The 7,349-nt window shown below is 36.4% G+C and overlaps 1 non-coding gene across 1 annotated transcript; it reads left to right on the top strand.

Annotated features, from left to right (window-relative positions):
• The first annotated feature begins 4,372 nt into the window (after window positions 1-4,372).
• On the top strand, window positions 4,373-4,482 carry LOC122679759. Its single transcript, XR_006336544.1, has one exon. It is a non-coding gene; the product is annotated as a U6 spliceosomal RNA (small nuclear RNA).
• The last annotated feature ends 2,867 nt before the right edge of the window (window positions 4,483-7,349 follow it).

The following is a 7,349-nucleotide window of genomic DNA, read 5'->3' on the forward strand; positions in this document are numbered from 1 at the left end:
TTAGCAACAACCCTGATCACAGTCACACCAATTGCTATGTATAGCTTAAGTGTGAATGGATTACATCTCTTAAACAAGATTAATTGGGGAACACTTTGTGAATGAGTATTATGTCCCAGAATGTGCATAATAAAGATTTAGTATAATCACTTACATTCCTGATTCATTGGTTTTGATAATGAAATAATTGAAAACTCACTAGTAGACTGTGGTGAACTTGATAAACATAAATCAATGATTGTGATAATGATAAATCATATGTGGTTGAGCAATACAAGCCCAGCAGTATAATAAATAAGCATCTACTTTTTTGTTTAAGAGTGGATAGGAAGCATGCATTTTTAATAATAACATTTAAGTTATACTCTTCGTAATAAAAATAATTATCCTCCACAATTGCAATTTAAAATAGAATATTAAAAGATCAAAATGATATTTAGTCAAAACACTCTAAGTGAGACAGATTTAAAGATTTTAAGCTAAAAATAACTATAAAACAAAGGTTGAAATATGCTAAATTATTCAGCAAATAATTTTATATTAAATACTTTTCAAAGAGAAAACTAAGGAACATACCTCACCTGTAGGCATAAAGGTGTTAATTCAAATTATATCTTCCTAATGGAGTTTTTAGTTTTACTGATATATAATTCATATATCATGTAATTTACCCATTTAAAGTGTACACTCAATGTTTTTAAAAATATATTCAGAAAGGGCACCCATTGCCACATTCTAATTATAAACACTTTTATCACCTCAAAAATAAACCCATACTCATCAGCAGTCATTCTTTATTACCGCAACCCTTCTCCCTGCTACCCAAAATACATAGTTTTGTTGACTATTAATGTCTGTATATAGATTTCTCTATTCTGGACATTTTATATAAATTGAATCATTTAATGTGTGGTCTTTCATGACTGACTGCTTTCATTTAGCATAATGTTTTCAAAGTTCATGTTGTACCATGTTTTGGTATTCTCTTCTTTTTATTTGTCAAATGTCCCCCATTTTTGAGTACATAATATTTTGTTTATCCATTTATCATATATGAATGTTTAAGTGGTTCCACTTTTTCCTATTATGAATAGCATTCCTGTGAGCATTTGTGTAGAAAAGTTTTGTGTGGACAGATTTCCTTTCTTTTGAGTATATACTTAGGAGTAGACTATGCTTAATGTTTTGATGAATCACCAATTTTCTAAAACTATTGCACCATTTTACAGTCACATCAATAATGTGTAAGTATTCCAATTTCTCTAGATTCTCTCCAATACTTACAGACAACCTGGTGGATGTATTATGGCCTCTTATTGTGGTTTTGATTTGCATTTTCCTTGTGCCTATGTTCATATTGCTCAAATGTGCTTATTCTAATTATAAGATCAATATTTTAAAAGAAGAAAACATTTTAGAACACTTATATAAACATTAAATAGTGACTCTGATGACAATAAAAAAGATAAATGTTTAATAAAAAAATACTGTTTCAGGTTTGGGGAAATCCAATTACACATTACACCAAAGATACCATTGCCTTTTCTTTTCTTGGACAGTTAAGATGTGTCAGGGGAAGACCATATTAATATTTTTTTATACTATCAACTGAAAATTCCCCATTTTTTATTCTACCCCCCAAAAAAATCTGAGAAAAAAAATATTCTGAAATAATCATGCTATATGTTGACTATTTTATTTTAATTTTCTTGTATGAACAACCTGTTGATACAGTAACACTTTATCACTTCAAATTTATGAAGGAATTGGGTTAGCTGAATCCTAAGTAAGGATAAGCTTACTCAACGAATATTATAAAGAGAAGGCCATCTCTTTTTATCTACCAGGGATACATTTTTGAGATTTTCTTAAGTTCAAGATCCAATTCTTCGAGTTTTAGGGCTATTATCAAGAGCCCTAGTACCTCTGTATGGCAGTTTAGTTCCTTTAAGAAGCAGATGCTGTGATGGAATAGGAAATATAAGAGATTTGTTAGGGGAAATGCCTGTTTACGTTTAAGGCAGCAGGAATCAGCGAGGAAAACTTCCAGATCATAACAAAATTTGACACTTTTAAAGGTAGAGGGGTGAGGAAGAAGGATTGGGTAGAACGTGAAAGTCACTCAGTTGTGTCCGACTCTTTGCAACCCCATGGACTACATAGACCATGGAATTCTCCAGGCTAGAATACTGGAGTGCATAGCCTTTCCCTTCTCCAGGGGATCTTCCCAACCCAGGGATTGAATCCAGGTCTCCTACATTGCAGGTGGATACTTTACCAGCTGAGCCACAAGGGAAGTCTGGATTGGGTAGAAAAAGGCTTAAACTGCAGTGTGACTCTGAAAGAATATTAGCAGGATCCCTAATGAGTTTGAAAACAAACTGTCAATGAGAGGAGTTCCATGATGTGTATGGATTAACCAGTTCTAGTACCTTCATTCAGTTATTGACTGGGAGCATCCTGGAAATAGTGGCGAGAGGATTAATGACAGATTTCAGTGGTGCAGCAGCAGGAAGCTATCAGTTAACTACATTGCATATAGTAGTTTCCCTTGTAAATGGAGATATGGGGGGCATACATCCATGGTTTCCACAGCTCATCCTTTACATAGTACAAATTCACTTTTCTGTCTATGTTTTTGGAACAGTTCTTTCATTGTTTCTATGCAAAGCTTAGAAGGAATTTAGTTGGATAAACTATAGGCCCCACCACTGCAGTTGACCTCAGGGCTACAACTGGTACTCACTTTCTTTTCTTCCATTCATACATTCTAAATTTTCCTCAATCTTACTTTCATTTCCATGATTTTGTTAATCTGGCACTATGAGTTAAATGCTTATTTCTGTAGGCTCTGTACCCTGGTGGTGAAAATCTTCTCATGGACAAGAGGACTGCTGCACATGATCATTGACATTCATAATTTGGCAAGGTAACAGCAAGTGTTAGCAAAGTAGGATCTCACCAACACTAATTTCTGCTACCATTGTGTTAAAAAAAAAAATATCACTGTCTCCTGTTAATCTGCATAGAATATTCCTGCCAGAATAATTGTTTTGCTATCCCTTACTAGTCTCTGGAAACCAGGCATTCAGAATGTTCAGGTGGAAGTTGTAGTAGGTAGTTGATTAAAACTTTTATCTCTTGGGCTTCCCTGGTGGCTCAGATGGTAAAAAATTCGCCTGCAGTGCGGGAGACCCGGGTTCAATCCCTGGATCGGGAAGATCCCTTGGAGAAGGGAATGGCGACCCACTCCAGTATTCTTGTCTGGAGAATTCTGTGGACAGAGGAGCCTGGCAGGCTGCAGTACAAGGGTTGCAAATAGTTGGACATGACTGAGTGACTTTCACTTTATCTCTTGGCAAAGAATGACCCCTCATCCTTTTGGACAATATCCTGTAACTTCATAGAGGCTAGTGTTGAAAGTTTAGGGCTTCCCCAGTGGCTCAGCAGTAAAGAATCTGCCTGTAATGCAGGAGATGCAAGAGACATGGGTTTGATCCCTGGGTTGGAAAGATTTCCTGGAAGAGGGCATGGCAACCCACTCCAGTATTCTTAACTAGAGAATCCCATGGACAGAGGAGCCTGGTGGGCTACAGTCCATAAGGTTGCAAAGGGTCAGACACGAGTGAAGCAACTGAGTACGCATACTGGTTGAAAGCTTGGAAGCACAAATTTCCCCAGTAGATCACTGGAACTAATGATAATTGGGGCCTCTCTTGCTTTCATACCTGGACCACGTGTTTACCTCCTTTGATCTTCAGTAGTCATGTTTAACTTGATGTCATGTTAAAGTACCCTGCCTTCAATTTATGACACCCAGTTAATCTTCTGTGAGCCTTCTAGAAGTCATAATATATCACCAAGACTTGTAATTTCTATGGTAATGTTTCTGAATGCAGCCTTCTGCCCAGTACTCACTTGCATAACTGAGTTGAACTAATCAAATCTGTACCCTGCTTGGCCCACTGGTTAACTGAAGGGTCTTTGAAGATAAACTACACGCTCAGAGGATGTGAATGCAGTACAGCCACAGGAGGAATCTGAGTTTTAGCAAAGTAAGGATGAAAGATACGGAAATGGAAAATGCTTTAACTTCTAAAGGGCTATCATCATGTCTCATTTAGTTTAGAATAAAATCCTCCCAACTCAAATATTTGCCTTTTGTCTTACCTTGTTCATTTCCAAAGTCAGCCGTTTATACAGCAAATGTGATTATGTAACTCTACTGTTAAAACCATTCATTGCCTTTCTACTGCCTCCAGTCCACCTATCAGCTATATTTTCTATGGCAGGCATTCATCATGTGAGCTGTTAACTCTGCAGGTTTTCAAAATCTTTGTGGGTCCAAGACCCTGCCTGATCTTGCATTTGTTTACTTCTCACTTTGGTAGCACATATACTAAAATTGGAACAATACGGAGAAGATTAGCATGGCCCCTGTGCAAGGATGACATGAAAATTTGTTAAGTGTTCCATATTTTGGGGCGTCCCTGGTGGCTCCGAAGGCAAAGCATCTGCCTGCAATGTGGGAGACCCAGGTTCAATCCCGGGGTCGGGAAGATCCCCTAGAGAAGGAAATGGCAACCCACTACAGTACACTTGCCTGGAAAATTCCATGGACGGAAAATTTATGCACTGATAAGCTCAGTGCATAAAATTGCAGAGTCGCACACGACTGAGCAACTTCATTGCTTCTCCATTCTCTCTGGGGGCTTTCCTCATAGCTCAGTTGGTAAAGAATCCTGCAATGCAGGAGATCCCAGTTCAATTCCTGGGTTGGGAAGATCCACTAGAGAAGGGATAGGCTACCCACTCCAGTATTCTTGGGCTTCTGTTGTGGCTCAGCTGGTAAAGAATCTTCCTGCAATGCAGAAAACCTGGGCTTGATCCCTGGTTTGGGAAGATCCTCTGGAGAAGCTACCTACTCCAGTATTCTGGCCTGGAGAATTCCATGGACTATAAAGTCCATGGGGTTGCAAAGAGTTGGACACGACTGAGCGACTTTCACCTTCTTTCCAGTTTCAAACTATTTCTTCCAGTCATTCTTCAGGACTGACTTCAGTTCACAATTCTCTACCTAGAAATTTCATGGGGATTAGAGTCAGAAGGACTGATTCTAGTTTTCCCCACCCCTAATGAGCAAGTATTTTTTCTGGAACTTTATTTTCCTCATCTCAGTAATGCAAATTTTTTACTGGCTTGTAGGCAATTCTCTGTTTGCCTACAAATATGAGTTGTTGTTGTTTTTTTTTAAAGTAACATAAAATGTGCTCAAGCAGAGGAACTACAATTTAAATAATAATATTTTAAAGGGGATTTTGAATATTTTGTTACATTGTGGGCATTAGTAAATCTTTCATTCTTACATATATTTATATAATTTGCTTTGAAATTCTTTTGAGGCAGTCTGGGAAATTGTGGGACTCTATAAAGATGATCAAGCATTTTATTATTTTTAAATATACTGCAGTAATAAGTGAAGCAGCAACTGAATAAGTGCAAAATGTAGATTACTGTGAAAGCATGATTTTCTGAATGATTTCCTGCTGTGATAAAAGAATAGTTATGGAAGTGACTGATCTTATTTATGATCACTTATTTAAAATATAAGTGTGAAGACCTGTGAAATTAGAACCATGTTAATATTCCGTCATTATCTATTTCACTAATAGATGCTCTTAGATTCATATATACATGACAACAAATAATGAGAAATTAATCTTTAGTTTTGTTTTTCACTTGAGAATTTTCTGTTCTGAAGCAGTACTTCTCAGGCTAAAGGGAAGAGACTATTTTCAGTAAATGGAGACTTTCAGAATCTTTTGAATCACACTAACATTAAATAGGTGTCTATTCTAGACTGTATCCATTTTCCAAGCAACATAGATAGGAAAAGCACCCTTTTAATAAGGTCAAATACACTTGTTAGGAGCTGTGTACTATGAGCACATAATTAGTGAATCTCCATGGTGTTAGTTGCCAAAAGAAAATGGACGTATTATCCCTCTGAAATTCTGACTAGTTCTAAATACCTTATCATTAGAGACATAAAAACATTGGTAATATTACTCCAAATACATAAATTCTTAATAAAACTAGAATTAGAGAAAATAAGCATCTTAATTATCAGACATTACTGTGGTCCTTTACACAGTGGGAAAACAAAACTGAATTCCAAATAATTCAGAAAGTCTAGAAGCAGTGTAAAATTTATGAAACTTATATCAGTAATATGCATTAGCTTAATTCATCTTTTCTTAGCATTACAGTTTGATGATCAGCTTCAAGTATAAAATGTCAAAAAAAGAGGTGACTGGTAATTTGATTAAATTTTGAAATATCACCTCTCTTAAATTATGGTTGATAGTATTGCACCCAGTATGCCGTTGTTGCATTGTCAATTTTAAAAGGATATAGGATTTATAAATCTATAATAAAATGCACTAAAGGATTTTTTTAAAAGATGCCTGTATCAAACTGCATTTGAGTGCCTTCTGAATTCTTTGGTCATAACAGTAAATTGATGGCATTACTATCACTTCTTGGCAACAAATCATGAAAGAAAGGCTGAGATACAGGGGAGAAGCTTTTATTCACACACACAACTTCAATAATACAAGGGGAGTATACCCAATTACCAGTAAGCAAATTGGTTTTTGTAGACATGTTCTCTATTTCACAAGCTTTCTCCATTGTGAAAATTTCAACCAAAGATATCAAGTATAGATGTGCACACATAGAACAATTCTCTAATCAATCCCACAAGGTTTGGGGACAAATGAGAAACAATCTGCTTCATGAAAGCAGGAACTAAGTTCCTATTTATTGTAAGTTTGTTTATGCTTTTGATTTACCATTATGCACTTTTTCCTGCAGATTTCTGAGACTTTCAGAACTCAGTGAGCAATCACATTTAAAGTTTAAAATAAATTACCATTGAATTACATAAGTGTTAAGAATACCATGTGTGCATGTGTGTGTAAGTAAGCTACACAGAATTCAGATTAGAAAGAATGTAAATGGTTCAAAACAATAGGACTAAAAAGTAAGACTTTGTAAAGATAAATTAAAATGAGGGAATTGTCTATGTGTCCAGCTCTCATTTTAGATCTAGGATGGGCTTCCCTGGTAGCTCAGCCGTAAAGAATCCGTCTGCAATGTGGGAGACCTGGGTTCGATCCTGGGTTATACAGATACCCTGGATGAGGACATGGCAACCCACTTTAGTATTCTTGCTTGGAGAATTCCATGGACAGAGCAGCCTGGCGGGCTGCAATCCATGGGGTCACAAGGGTTGGGAACAACTGAGTGACTAAGAATAGCACAGCATATGCATATTTATAGAGATA

The sequence above is a fragment of the Cervus elaphus genome, chromosome 21 (genome assembly GCF_910594005.1).
Source record: "Cervus elaphus chromosome 21, mCerEla1.1, whole genome shotgun sequence".
NCBI lineage: Eukaryota > Metazoa > Chordata > Mammalia > Artiodactyla > Cervidae > Cervus > Cervus elaphus.